The sequence below is a fragment of the Varanus komodoensis genome, unplaced genomic scaffold, assembly GCF_004798865.1.
Source record: "Varanus komodoensis strain SLA01 unplaced genomic scaffold, ASM479886v1 scaffold35, whole genome shotgun sequence".
In the NCBI taxonomy this organism is placed as follows: Eukaryota; Metazoa; Chordata; class Lepidosauria; order Squamata; family Varanidae; genus Varanus; species Varanus komodoensis.
Window position 1 is genome coordinate 720,352 of NW_025335856.1, and position 14,251 is coordinate 734,602.

The 14,251-nt window shown below is 43.5% G+C and overlaps 1 long non-coding RNA gene across 1 annotated transcript; it reads left to right on the forward strand.

Moving 5' to 3' along the window:
- The first annotated feature begins 91 nt into the window (after positions 1 to 91).
- On the forward strand, positions 92 to 6,455 carry LOC123028122. Its single transcript, XR_006415624.1, has 3 exons — positions 92 to 190; positions 353 to 422; positions 5,013 to 6,455. It is a non-coding gene; the product is annotated as an uncharacterized LOC123028122 (long non-coding RNA).
- Positions 6,456 to 14,251: the final 7,796 nt, after the last annotated feature.

A 14,251-nucleotide genomic window follows, 5' to 3' on the forward strand; every position in this document is an offset into this window, starting at 1 on the left:
CACGGGCTGTTCATAAAACTATTTACAAGCTCTTTAAACATATCAGTGGTATGTATCCTTCCCGCACGTACTGCCTGCCGGGTACTGGTTTTACCCCTGGCTTTTGACCACAAACAGGCTATCTATCAGGGCAAGAAGCCACCCAGCTGGAAGCTGGGGCAGAGTTTCTGTGATTCACAAGAACCACCTGGTGAGCAGGGCAAAGGGTCTTGTTCTTGTATGTTCATGTGAATGTTCTTGTAAAATTGTAAAAAAAAGTGGGGGGTTTGTTTTGCAAAATTAGAGCTAGTTAGTTGCAATTTTGATGAATGTGTGAAGCATCAATGAAATCTTACCCAAACTCATGTGCCAGTCTCGCAGAGCTGATGTCTGGTGACTAGAAGCCTCAGGTGTCTGCACTGGGAAAGTTTCTCAAACTGCAGGTGAGTGGCTTTCAAACATTCAGACTACAAGCAATTAGTGCCCTGCTTAAGCATCTGCTGCTGATCCCTTTCTCTTGGAAGATGTTCTAGGGAGCCCTTCTGGGGCACATGCACCCTTGCTTGAGATCCCCTAAAACAGACTGAAAACTAGAACTGTGAAGGTTGTCAGTAACTTTTAGGCATTTTTGTCTCCTTCTGTGGGCGTAATGGGACTGAGGCCTGGGCTACCCCAGAGTTTTATAAGATAGGAAATAATGTTCTTTGCTGATTCACCTGTGGGTTTTGGCACATTAAGTGGGGGTGCCCTGCACTTGCTCTCTGGCATACTGTCTGCAAACCTCCGAAGGTCAGATCTGCTTTCTTGTCCCTAGTGCTGCACTCATATCCGTCAAGTCTTGTGTACGTCACAGCCCAGCGTCCTGGTGAAAGGCGTCCTTCATTTCAGGTCACAAAATTGGAAATGCTGCACCCAAAGAGCCAGACCTCCCACGAGAGCTGCCTCGTTGCAGAGACGCACAAAGCCCCCTGAACATGTTTGCCTCCTTCAGCATTTCTCAGATGTTCTCTCAGGCAGGAAATGGCCTCAACAAAACACGTCAGGAAAATATTAGTGGCACCTCCAGACCCCGATGTGATCACCTCTGCCAACTGACAGGAAGTTTCTTCAGCAGTTTCTTCAGCAGCTAAGGTCTTCCTTATGCTGATGAAAGACAAGTAATATTTATTATCACATTGCATTTATATCCCATCTTTTTCCGTCTTGTGAGGAACCCAGGGCAGCTTGCATAGCCTTTCTCCAATCCATTTTGTGCTCAAAACAACAACCTTGTGAGGTAGGATGGCCTGAGAGGGAGTGACTAGCCCAAAGACTGAATGGCATCTCTGGCTTATCATGTATGAGCCCAGTCTCTAGGTGGTTGCAATGGTCCCCAGAGTGCACATCCACCCCTCACCATTTTTATTTATTATTTTATATGTTTTTCCTGTGTTACAGTTATTTACATGCTGCTTTTCAGGGCACAGATTCTATTAAGGTGGCTTGCAAAAATAATAAAACCTCAACGAACAAATAAATCTAAAGTAAGGTATCAGGAATTTCCCCACAGGGTAGTTGGAAGAAGGTGGCTTGGGGTGGGAGAAGAACCCACTGGGCAGAGTGAGGTGGCTGATTTGGAGTGGCATGAAGGGGAAGCAACTTGTTCGTTTAGTGTCTGATTATTGTGGCTCTGCTCCAAAGAGGTTGTATTTTCTGGGCTAGGGGCTGAATTAACTTGGCCAGCCTTGGCTACAATGTGAGGGAGTTTGCTTCTATGCTTTAGGCAGCAAATGTCTTGGGCCAGTCTGTCAAAATACATCTAGAAATGTTAAAAACTGAAACATTAAAAAATAATATTTGCACAAATCATGCTGAAGCTGAAAACTATGCAGTTTTGGTACAATCTGTACACATTGCACTAGAATGATGTAGTTTCTAGCTTTTATTTTGCACAATAGCACAAATGTGTTTTTAGTTTTTGTTTTGTTTTGGGGTTTTTTAAGAGTGCAAATTGTGGCCCTTAGAGAAAGAATTCAATGGGAAAACCTGTGACTCAGCCTGCTCCCCATCACTGGAACAGAAGTGGGCAGAAAATCGGATGAGCTTAGGCAAGCCAGAAATCCCAGAACCAGCAGACCTGATGGGTCCTCTCTATTCTTTTGTTCTAACTTAAGCTGACTACATGAAGTCTGAAGCGACAATCTGCATTCAAGTGCATTAGATTAGAGTTCTGGACTAGGGTTCAGGAGACCGGGGTTCTAGTCCCTGTTGGGCTCTGGAGCTCACTGGGTGACTTTGTGCCAGTCACTGACCCTCAGCCTAACCTACTTCACAGGTTTGTTGTGAGGATGAAATTTGGAGGAGGAAGAACAGGATTATGTGAGTCACCTTGGGTTCCTTGAAAGGAAGAAAAGGCAGGAGATAAATATTATACCTAAAACAATAATAATAAATTCAACTAACATGGCTAGTGGCCCTAGGGTTGTTGTGAAGATAACATGAGAAGGAGGACCATGTAAACTGTTTTTAGTTCCTTGCTCTAGGGAAAAGAGTAAGATATACACAAATAATAAGAAATATTTTGAAATATTTCTACTGCACACAACTCTGTTTACATCCCCAAGCAGCTGTCACCTGCTCGCCCTGACTTCTCCATATCAGCACTTTCCTTGGTTGCAAGGAATCTGCCTGCCCGTATCCTCCTGACCTCCTGAGAAACTTGCTTGGCCCCTTCTGGCCAGGCCACTAGCCCACGCCACAGCCTCCATGGCATGCTTCGTCAGCGACCAACCCAGAGGCTCCTCACTTCTTTTCTGGAGACAGGAGTAACTGCCTGCGCAAATTATACCCCAGGGCTTGCGTTTGTTCTCTCTGTTCTTGTTCATACAAAGCTGCCTCTGGGCAGTTTCTTTCAGACTGAAGATAAAGGCTTAGACCACTTGTAGGCCATTTCCATAATTCCTGATTCCCTATCCATGGTTTAGACGATTGTATGCTTCCCCATACAGAAGCATTCCTTCCAGATGCACAATGTAGAGAGGGAGAAGAATTCCTGGACACACCAGTTTTCTATCTGCAGGGATCTTAAGGTTTAATTTATGGAGAAACATTCCATCATGTAGTCCCCCACCTGCAGTCTGAAGTGGTAAAACCCAGGCACAGGTTTACAAGCTTTGCAAGGTCTGCTCGGGATCAGGGTTGCTTTCCGGTCTGAAAAGACATCTTCTCCCCTTTCCATTTGTTTCTCTTCTGGCATGAGGTGCTGAGTCATGCTGATGGACCTGAACCTTGTTTACCATTTGTTCTATAGTGACAGCCAGAGGATTTTAATGGTGGTCTTGGAAGAGGCATCACTTCCTGATTTTGCACACCTGATTTTGCTTGTCCCACTGGGAACTCTGGCCAAGCAGGTTTTGCATATAATTGAAATAATTAGGAGTGCAAAAACTGTTCACCAGAATCAAAAGTAGGAAATATTGGCCCTTTTCCAAACTGCTTTCAACTCTCTGAGGAAATACTGTCGTCTTTTTCCAGTGTTACTGAATATGTTAAGGGGCTTTCCACAGAAGCAATAGTTAAGCATATGATGTACATTCTTTTAAATGTGTGTGCATTTTGCACATCTTTCTCAAGGACATACACCCTCCAGGCCAAGTAGATTTTAGGTGCTAGAGAGTGAAGATGGACATAACAGCTAAGTTTTAAAATGACACTAAGCCTGATTTAGCATTGCTAGAACAAGACTGAGCAAATCCCCAGTTGCACATTCCCTCTCACTCTGCTTCCAACACTGCTGCCAGAAGGAGACTGGAAGCTTCACAATTCTAAATTAACTGTAGTTTAGTGAGTTGTCTAACACCTAAACTGTGGTTAATCTTAATTATGGCTTCTTGAAACAAGACAACTTCTTAAACTATGTTTTGAAGTTGGCTTAATTATAGTTCAGCTAACCAGAATTAAGTTTAACCACAGTTTGTCTCTGTTTGGAGAGCATGTCAAACTATGTTTAATCCAAAATGGAAGCAAAAGCTTCCAAACTTCTCATATCTACAGCAGAGGATGAGGAGGGAATGTGTCAGGTATAGCTCATTCCTATAAAATTACATTTCAGTTTAATGTCACATCTGAATTAGCCCAATGTTCCCAGAGAAATAAGAGCATTTTTCCCATCCATGTTGTTTTGCCAGATTCCTACTGTGTGCACTTTAGATATTTTATCAGCCCTATTTTTTTGCCCCTCTGCCTGCACTTGAGGTGAGCTGTCATCCTTCAAAAACTCTACACATGCATGTATTAATTCATATACTTCTTCTTTGTCCATAGAAACATTTGAAATAGTAGAAAGAATGTTCTGCTGATAAGGTGGGAATAAGGGGTACTTTATTTTTCAAGAAGATTTGGGAAATGACTGTAAACATGTTGCTAGGCTATACAGTCTATAGGTCTTCAGAGTTCCCATCCCCACTTGGGTGTCTAGTCTCTAGGATGGGGACAGAAACTTCTTGACTGCTGTGAGGGAACTGTAGATGAAACCACATAAACTTCAAGTTACTATAGAGTGCATGGTTTCCCATTCACATACTGGAGCTGGTGGAATGCATTGTGTGTTTTTAATGTGGTAACACATTTTGGGACAATTATTTTTTTCAGGCAGAACCCAACATTTTTAGAGCAATGAGAACACTCGGGAAGTGCCTGCAATACCTCTAGACAAAAACTATTCCTTCTGGCTTGAGTTCTGAAACATCTCCTTGAGGCTTTCATGGGTCTAAACTACCAGACAGTTGCTCAGTAGGCTTTTAAATTTAGCTTAGCTAAATTTAGCAGCTAGAACATCTGGATGGAGGGGCCTCAGGGCATTATTTGGAAGTGCCTAAACAACAGAAAAATATAAAGAAATGGACCACTGAATTCTTCCTTCACCATTTTCCTAATAGGGTCTCATCTAATCCTCCCTTCCCTTCCATTTTCCTTTTTCTTTTCCTTTTTGCCTCTCTCTCTCCTTCCTTCCTTCCTTCCTTCCTTCCTTCCTTCCTTCCTTCTTCTTTTTGCAGGGGAGATCAAAAGAGATGCTTTAGGCCAATGGTTTGTCAGAGTATAATAATTATCGTTGCCACTTGTAACACCAACTTCAATGCCATGAACACAAGATAAAAGAAGTGATAAGATTACAAGGTAACCTGTGGTGGCCACACCCCAATTAGTTAGCTAATGTAAGTTCCCATGGTCGCTTGTAGTTCCATGGAGACCATTCATGACACAGAAACAAACTTTCTCAAAGTCTCACACGTGGTTTGCTTGCATTTTTATCCTGTGGTGTTCTATCTCAAGCAGAGGTGGGGAACCTTCAAGCCCTAAACTAAATCTGCCCAGTCTGGGTCTCAGTACTCCTCTGAGGCCCTGCCCTTCTCTGCCTAGTGGTCCAAGTGATGACGAAAGAAGTGGGAAGAAGGTTAATGCCGCCAATGCCTGCCCTCTCCATGCCTGGCTGGGCAGAGGTGACTGAGCGCCAGGTGCTTCTACGCACACCTTAAGCCTCCCCAAGAGAGGAGGTGGCAGTGGGGGGCAGGAGGAGGCAATGAGGCTTGTGTGGGACAAGTGCTCCATGCAGAAGCCCTATTATAAAGGACTGTCAGTGGTCAAGCAGGGAATGTAGCAGCTGTGGCTGAAAGAATTTAAACTGCTTTAAGTCCTCTGGGTACAGAAAAGAGTGTGTGGGGGACATACTGAACAAAGGTATAAATCACATCTGGATCTGTCTGGTTCTGACTCTGCCCACAGTAGGAGCATGGTTTTGCCCAAAGGGATGTGGACTTTGACCAGAAAAAGGGCTTTCCAGCCTCAGTGAAAATGCCTGTAGCACAACTGCAATTTTAATATTTCTCTCTGACCCAAATAGGCCAGCTCCTATTTTCTTCCTAAACTCTTCAGCTCCTAAACTCTTCAGATAGCATCAGTGGCGCTTTAGAGAAATGGAATTCATGGAATTCAGAATCCACCCGGGGTTCACAGATAAGTGATTCACAGAAGAGCAACCTCAGCCTACCCACTCTTTTCCCACTGTTGATCAGCGATCAGTTTGGCAGGGGACTGGGGTGAGGGATTTTAACTCTCCGGGCTCTGCTATTCACAGCACAGTAGCAGCAATCTTCATGGGAGCCACATTTCTTCTGCAACAGGCTGAGAGGAGATCCTTTTCATGCTTTGCAAAAGAAAACTGCTACAGTCCATTAACCAATCGGCTTCAGGAGGAAATAGAACAATGCAGGCTCTTGCAAGAGAAATGCGTATGTATCTGTGCATAAATTTAGGAGGCTGGAATGCACTCAGGAACAGAAAGGAACAAGGATCCTTGTTTCTAAGAGTATCACCTGTGAAAGGTTAGACCAGAGATGTGCACCTGCAAGGCCTCCAGATGCCTTGGCCTACAATCCCCATTATCTGTCACCATTGGCTATGCTTGCTTGGGTTGATGGGAACTGTATTTTTTATTTATCCGATTTATATGCCACCCCACCGGCCCTAGGCTCTCTGGGTGGCTTACATCATTAAAATCCACCCGACAAAACACATATAACTGGTGGCCATTTGGAGGGCTACAAGTTGCCTATTCCTGGGTTAAAGGGTGGGTTACTCTTGATGCTGCCAATAGTGGGCAAGTAATGCCATAAGGGACCTCGCAGTGCAGTCATGTTGAAAGCTGAAGCTTCACATTTCGCCTTACAGTTGACCTGGACTCCCTGCTGCCTTCCACTTGTTCCAGCCTACTGGGGAAGGAAGCCTGAAGATTATCAGAACAATTGGCCCATATCTCCTGGGTGAGCCAGACTTACAAGGCACTGCAACACCTTCCCACACCAGCAAATAATTGCCAGAGCATTTCCTCCTTTTTTCAGCAGTACATGGCTGGGGAGTGTGAAGAGTGCGCTGTCTCCCTGAATGGCCACCGCTCCAAGAGATCAACTAAGCAAGCTGCAAATGGGAAATTCTAAAGACATTTGCCCTGAATTAATCCAGGGGATTGCACACCCCGTGCCCTGGAAGACACACATTTCTATTACTGAGGGGGTGGGGAGGTATATGAGTCCTTGTTTTGAACTACATGCAGGAAATATGAAAAGAGGAAGAGTAAGTCATGTGTGCTTCCTGTGCCCACTTTTTGTGTAATTCCCCTCTTTGAGAAGGTTTCAACAGAACCACATAAGAATGAGAAAAAATACTTCTGAGTCCCAACTTATGAACCGTGGCAGAGGACACAGGAGCAAAATGGTCAAATGGGTAGGGACCATTTTATAACGTTATACATGGCTCAACAAATGGGCTGTTCCACAGAAATCTATAGTGAAGCACTTTTCCCTGTCAAATGTTCTCAGAAAGTCAAGTGCACGTGGGAACTCAGCCAACATATGGTTTTGTTTCATAGAACATTCCCCTTGTGGATCAGTGACAGATCAGTTGCTGACAGCTGCATCATGGTCCAGTGAGAAAGCAGGCATCCTTTCTACCATTATCTTTACCATGGTGACCTGGTCCCAGCAGGGCCTCCAGTCTGGGTGGAAGGCCTGGAGCAGCAGAGAATTCCAGCACCTGCTGGCAGCCACCACGAACAAAACAAGCCCAGCCTCCGCAGATCCAGGTGCTCTTGGTCGCTTGGGACTGGCCAAGGATCTCCCTAGGGTCTCTTGTGATGGGCTTCTCTGTAACCCCTTTGGGTCCTCAGGAGAGCACAGCTAGATTACAGGTTTTGCTCAATACCTTGTGTGCAACCTGGTTGTTAAGTCAGTGTTTAGCATGACAAAGAATGTGTCACACACCTTTGTGGGCCTTCCTATATTCACCCCAAATCCACACAGTCTGAGTTTTGGTGAAAGCAGGGTAAAAGTGTTTTAGGGATTCAGGGAAAAGTAGAGAACAGGAAGGTTGGTCAGCTTAGGAGCACAAAACAGTAACTGCTTTGAAATGGCAATTTTCACTTAACCGCAGTTGACCTTGGTCCAAAAGAGAAGTCATAAAGTAGCAAAGAGAAGTCATAAAGTGCTTTGTTTAAGTGGAAAAACTCAATTTAATAGGGTTTTAAATTTAAGAAAAAAAATGTATGCTGAGGTTGCTAGGATATAGTGTAAGAACAAATTCTTCCATCTGTGAAATTGTGAAAAAAGAAATGTATATGTACAGTATATAATGATTGCTATTATCTGCAGTTTCAGGCTTCCACTGGGGGGCTTGGAACCTTTCCCCACCGACTTGGGGGTCCTGCTGTCATGGTTTTGGAATTCTCTCATGCATTTTAATAAGTTTTATGCAACAAAACTTCACAATGGATTGTTTCCTTAATATAACTTTACCTGCAAGATCCACTGGAAGCTACATTCCACTATGAGACATACTCTGTACCCAGCAGCAATTATTACAGACTTCTTGAGTAAATAGCTATCAATTTGTAAGTGGGCTGTTGGGCACCTAGCAACCCACCAAATATATCTCAGAACAAAGATGGTTTTTCTGTCTGTCTGTCTGTCTTTTTCATCATGTTTCATTCTATGCCCAAGATGGGTCACAACCATAAAACGGTATAAAATCATAAAATATCAAACCCTTTCTCCAGGAGTGGTAAACACTCAGACATTATTTTAGAACATAAAAAGCCATTTTAAAAATGTATGTTATTTACTGACTCTTTAAAGAACATGTGCCTCCTTAAGGGACTCATTAGGATCCATGCTACATTCCTATTTAATCAGTTGAAAGCAGTACCTCTTGTCTGTTGGAACACCAGCCTTCTGGCTTTTTCCCCCAGAACCAAAAGCTTTGCTAATAAATTCTGGTTCAGTTCACATGTTACATATGACTACCCAGGTTTTACATAAAACCCTGGGCAGCCATGAATAAACAGGAGGAGTGGGCATGTTGGTACCCACCCACATGCTCCTACTGAATCAAACCAGCTAGGAACACTGCATCCCATCCTTGCTCATCATGACATCCAAACCCAGAACTGAAAGTTACTGGGAGAAGGACAACTTGGGTTACAAGTCTGGGCTGCTCCTCCAACAACTACTCTAATTTTGAATTTGGACATCATGATAAACAACCCAGAGAGGGAGCATCCCGGGGCTGTTGGAGTCAGTAGGAGCAGGTGGACAGAAGCCCATACGATCACTCATTCCTGTTTCCCGTCAGCAACCTGCAGATAACAGATTGTGGGTTGTGTTCAATGTGCAAACCAGGTCACCAAGTTTTGCCAGGAGTAGAAAGACAGTGGAAATATTTAAACGTGTATGGTATTTTAAAAAATCAGCCTTCTAGCCAATGGCACATAACAAAGTTCTGGTTTCCGGATCTAATGACAATTTTTGCTGTTCAAGTTCTGCTCTAAGGGACTTGAAGTTCACAGAGTACTTCATGGAATGTAAAGCCTGTTCTTCTAATTCATCTGACCAAACCTAGAGGCTGAGAGCTGGTCATTTCTGCAAATGATCTTCAAGAAAAAAACAAAAGCATCATATAGACCAAATTTACTTTCTATTTAATTGTATTATCATGAAGTGCATAAGAACTGAAACCAGTCCAAAGGCCAACCCAGTTCTACTTTCTGCTCTGAACAGAAGCTAAACAGATGCTTTGGAAAAGAAGAGCATCAAACTGAAACATCTCTTTTTGTTTGTGGCCTGCGCCTGGCAAAAATATGCCACCTTCCCCAGGACATTGAAGTCAATGATATACCATTTGTACAGCACTGCAACATTAAGGCACACAATGGAACGATGTTCAGACTTTACCCACCCGCCCCGTGAAAGAAGAGAAAACTAACTACAAGTTCTGCTTGTATCCAGCAGCTGCCAGAAAGATTCCGCTCATTATGGTAGAATCTTTAAGCCATTTAACAGTTACAAGGTGGAATGAAGGATTCTGTGTGGAATTTCAGGAATCCATGGTTGTGATAACTTAGGCCAGACTCATGCAACAGCTTACATGAGGGACTGGGGAAAAGGGTGGGGGTATTTTAAAAAGCAAATTATGGAGTGGATGCAGCTGAAGCTGGATAAGAGTTCCCAACTCCTTATTCCTGGAAATGTTTGGAACAGAACTCATTGACCAACGTTTATGCAGCGCCACTGTCCAAATGGGCTTCGGCCTACCCGGTATTATGTGACTCTGTGCCTCTCCCCATTGAGAATCACAAGGCGGAGCTGCAGCCATGGTGCAACCAGAACATGCATGGGAGGAGAGCAGGAGCAGGTGCACTGCAGGCCTTGCATGTCGCCTGCCTGCTTTCCTCTCCACAAGCTCCTGCATGACTTCCTTGCTTTCTCCAGCCATGACCAGGTCCGCCGAGGTCTCAGGATCAAAAGCTTGCCCAAAGTGCCTGCAGAATGTCTGCAGGACGCATCGCTGAGAACCAGAAACTCGACATGTGGAAAAGGCTGCCATTAAGCATCAGCCTGGTGTTTTACAGCACAAGTCATTCTCAGATAAACAGTTTGCAATGAGCCAGCCTTCTCAGCAACTGAAATATAAACGCTCACCCTGCTGAGAGTTTTGTGTCAATAACTCTATTGTACATTACTTTGCCTTGCTGGGTTTTATCTGTGCTTGGTACCAGGCTGATTTACCACCTCCCAGAAGGCTAATTAATTAATTAGTTAATGATTTAACTGCTTTGAAGATACAGAGTACAACACTGTTAGCAACAATAATCATTTAGAGCATTTGTGCTTTAGCAGTCTAAAACTGATGGAGGGTTTTTGTAAAATTGAAGCGGTTCCTTTGGAGTACACGAATTAAGGTGGGGCACACCAGTGGTCTGGGATCTGCCAGCAGCCCAGCCAGGGACGCAGACCAGTGCAATGGCACCAACTGGTGTCAGCTGCCACCACTGAGATCTGACCAAACCCAGTCTCAAAAAAGGGGACAGATCACATTTCAGGACATAATCATTAACCTTTGCAGTGGGTGCTATTTTATGATGCTGTTGTTATTAGTTTTCAGTGCAATCCTCTCAAGAAGTCCAGGAAACCTCACACTTGAAGGCTTATGGACATCCAGTGCAGAGTCTGAGCAGCACGGAGGTTATTCTCGCTTTCCTACGTTTGGAAGTTGTTCTTGCTTTCCTACATTTCTGCTCTGCATATTCACGCGACAGGCAATTTGCCATCTAGTTGGCATACTGCTGAGGACTGCAGTTCCTATTTGCCACTATTAAATAATTCTGTTCTTCTGTGCCACCCATGTATGTTTGGGCTATTGACTTAATGGACCACAAACACTGACCATTTATGCAACACTTCTTGAAAAGCTTGTGGATTTCTGAAGACTAAGCACCTGTTAAAAATACAAGAGCAGCCCAGAACAGTCTGTCTGTCTGTTTTTCAACTTATCCATCAACAACATCACATGACTTAAGATATTTAGTACGTATTTATTTATATATGTGTATACATAAAAATATGTATTTATTTTTCTTACTGCTTGCTTAAACTATTTACATCCTACTTTACTGACTGACAACAGACCTCCAATGTGGCCAACAATACAAGATAACTAGCACTTAGTAAACATTTAAAAGCAGAAAATAAGCATGCTGGACTGTGTTGATAAGGTCTTGTACTCCACTTGCTGCTCTATGCAGTAAGAATCTTGAGAAATAGTCCTGTCTCCCTAAGGTGGCCTCATGGAGTACTTCCTCTTGCTCAACTGGGTGATCTAGTACTTCTTGTGGTAGAGGGATGGAAAAGGTGCAGACAGACCACACGGACCCAAAAATTTCCCATCCCTTCATGCATCTTCACTGCCCTGTGCCTCTCTTTTTCCTGAACTGGATGATGTAAACAAATGTGAAAAGTAGTCCCACCATCACCCTACAGCAACAACATAATATAGGGTTGCTGCCCAGGACAAAAACAGCCTGCTCTCTGAACAGCAAGCTTGTTTTTAACAACCTGCATAACTCACAAGGCAACACCTTTTGGGTAGGGAGATTATCATGGGTTAATTTCTGCAGATCAAAGTGCTGCCCAAAAAAGGAGAAACCAGGGCACATCCGGAAGCTGGCAACCCAGTGTTTACAGTGTATACACAAAGAAGTGTAAAAGTGTAAAGACAAAGCAAAAAACATGTGTGTTTAAAAACATAAACATGTGTTTAAAAACATATGTACTGTACCATGCAGGTATATTTTTCAGAGGCTGATTCCACACTTGCACTGGCAAACCCAGGAAATGTGTGGAGCATCTCTGAGAGAATTGTCATCATAATTAAAATGCATTTTGATTTATAAAGTACTATAAGAAGAGAAAAGTAACAGCCCAGGGGAGGTCTTCTATCCCATCCCACTGGAGATAACCCTCCAACAGAGAAGGGAGGAACCCAGTGGTGAGACCATCTGCAGCTTTGGTGTGGACATTGAAGTATCTAGCTGCTTTGTCACCCTCTTCCAGGGAGGAGGTGATTTATCAAAAGTGGCTGTGAACAGTGGGTAGCCCCATAGGCAAAGGTGCCACATCCCTGTAACCCAGGTGAGGGGAGGGCATTTGGAGTAGGCAAGTGATGTGAAATAGACTGATAGAGGAATTGATAAAAAATGGTTGGTTTAGGACCAGAGTTGAGGCTCTCTTGTGTTGGCTCAGGCTCCACAAAGCGAGGACACTGGTAGCTAAGGCTGATGAATAGGACAGGAGCCATCTGAGCCCAGTAAATAAGATCTAGAATTGTATCTCTTGTCACCACTCAGCCTCAGTTCCTGAAAATATCAGTTCCAGCATGGGTATCTACCCTGCACCTTCTGCAGTGAAAACAATTCATTCTGCTTCTCTTTTTACCCCTTCCCCCTCCCTTTAGCCACGACCCTTCTGCAAATAGGAGCAGCAATACAGGAATCCTGATAGGGTTCCTCTGGGGAGAGGAAGGCTTTAACTTCCCTACCCTAAGCAATTCCATCTCAGTTGCTAGGTCTGGGTGACATGCTAATCCACTGTGGTTAATGTGCCACAGTGGCTTATTGTGTCATGTGAGCCCAATCAGAGAGGGAGGGAGGGAGGGAAACACACCCATGCACTTGTGTGGCAACCTCTGACCTATAACAGGGCAACTGGGTGCAATCCTCAAGGCCAAAAATGGTTGCTATCCTAATCTTCTGCTTTGGCTTTATATAATTATTTATTGGCTTCATTTGGAAAATTTTTGCCCTGCACTTGTCTGAAAAGAGACACGCAAGGAAAACAATGCATTTTTGCTAAATGCATTAACAATCACATTAAAAATAGAACTAGGCTAGGAAACAACCCTAGTAAAAAGTCTGTAAGTTTGAACCAATCTGGTAGATTCGTATCAAGGGGAGGGCTTTCTCTGTGGTGACCCCCACTTTGGGAATAACGCCCCCCCCTCGACACTGAATTTGTTACTGGCACTGAATTTTGGGCACCAGGTTAAGATAGCCCTCTAAGCCAAGGCTTTTGAAGACCTTTCTGGATGCCCAGGGGCTTGAGGGATTTCCCATCCCAGGTGTTTTGCTGAGTCTCTCTTGAACTGGTTTTAATGCATTTTATTTCATCTATTTTATTGTATTTTAATATGATTCCATTTTAATATCTGCAATGTACAAATCTTTGTATTTTAATATGTTTTATAACCTGTTGTAAACCACTCAGAGAGCTTTGGCTGTGGGATGGTATAGAAATTAAGTAAGTAATAATAATATGGGAGGAGGTGGTCTTTAAGGTAACTTGGCCGTAAGCCAGCAAGGGCCTTAACATGATAGCAACCCTTTGAATTTGGCCTGCAAAGCACTGGAAGCCTGTGAGATGGTTTTAACAGTGGGGACACATGACCTGGATAGCAGCTACAACTTGAGCCCATGGAAGTTTTCAAATATTCTTCAAAAATAGACATACCCAAGTAGGTTGCCCTCTGATCTTGGTTGGGTAGTATTACTGATATTACTCTTAAAGTTCCTTATTATAATGCAATATTTTTAGATCAGTCATGCTTAATTGATATTTTGCTGGGTAGCCAATGCTATGTCACCAAATATTTTATCATTGAATTGTTTTGTGATGTGCTCTTTCTGAATTAGAAGTAATTTTTCTATTGAGTAGCTTGCATTGTTTCAGTTGAGATACTACTGATATGTTGATAACCCTGCTGTTGTTGTGAGCTGGCAATCACAGTTGTGGGAGAGCTGCACAGGACTATTAAAGCAGCAAGGAAAAACAACGGCTGATCGAAAGTTTAACAGAGTTTAAGAGGGGCAGATGGCAAATGGAGAAAGGGGGAGGGTGCAGTTACACCTCTTCAG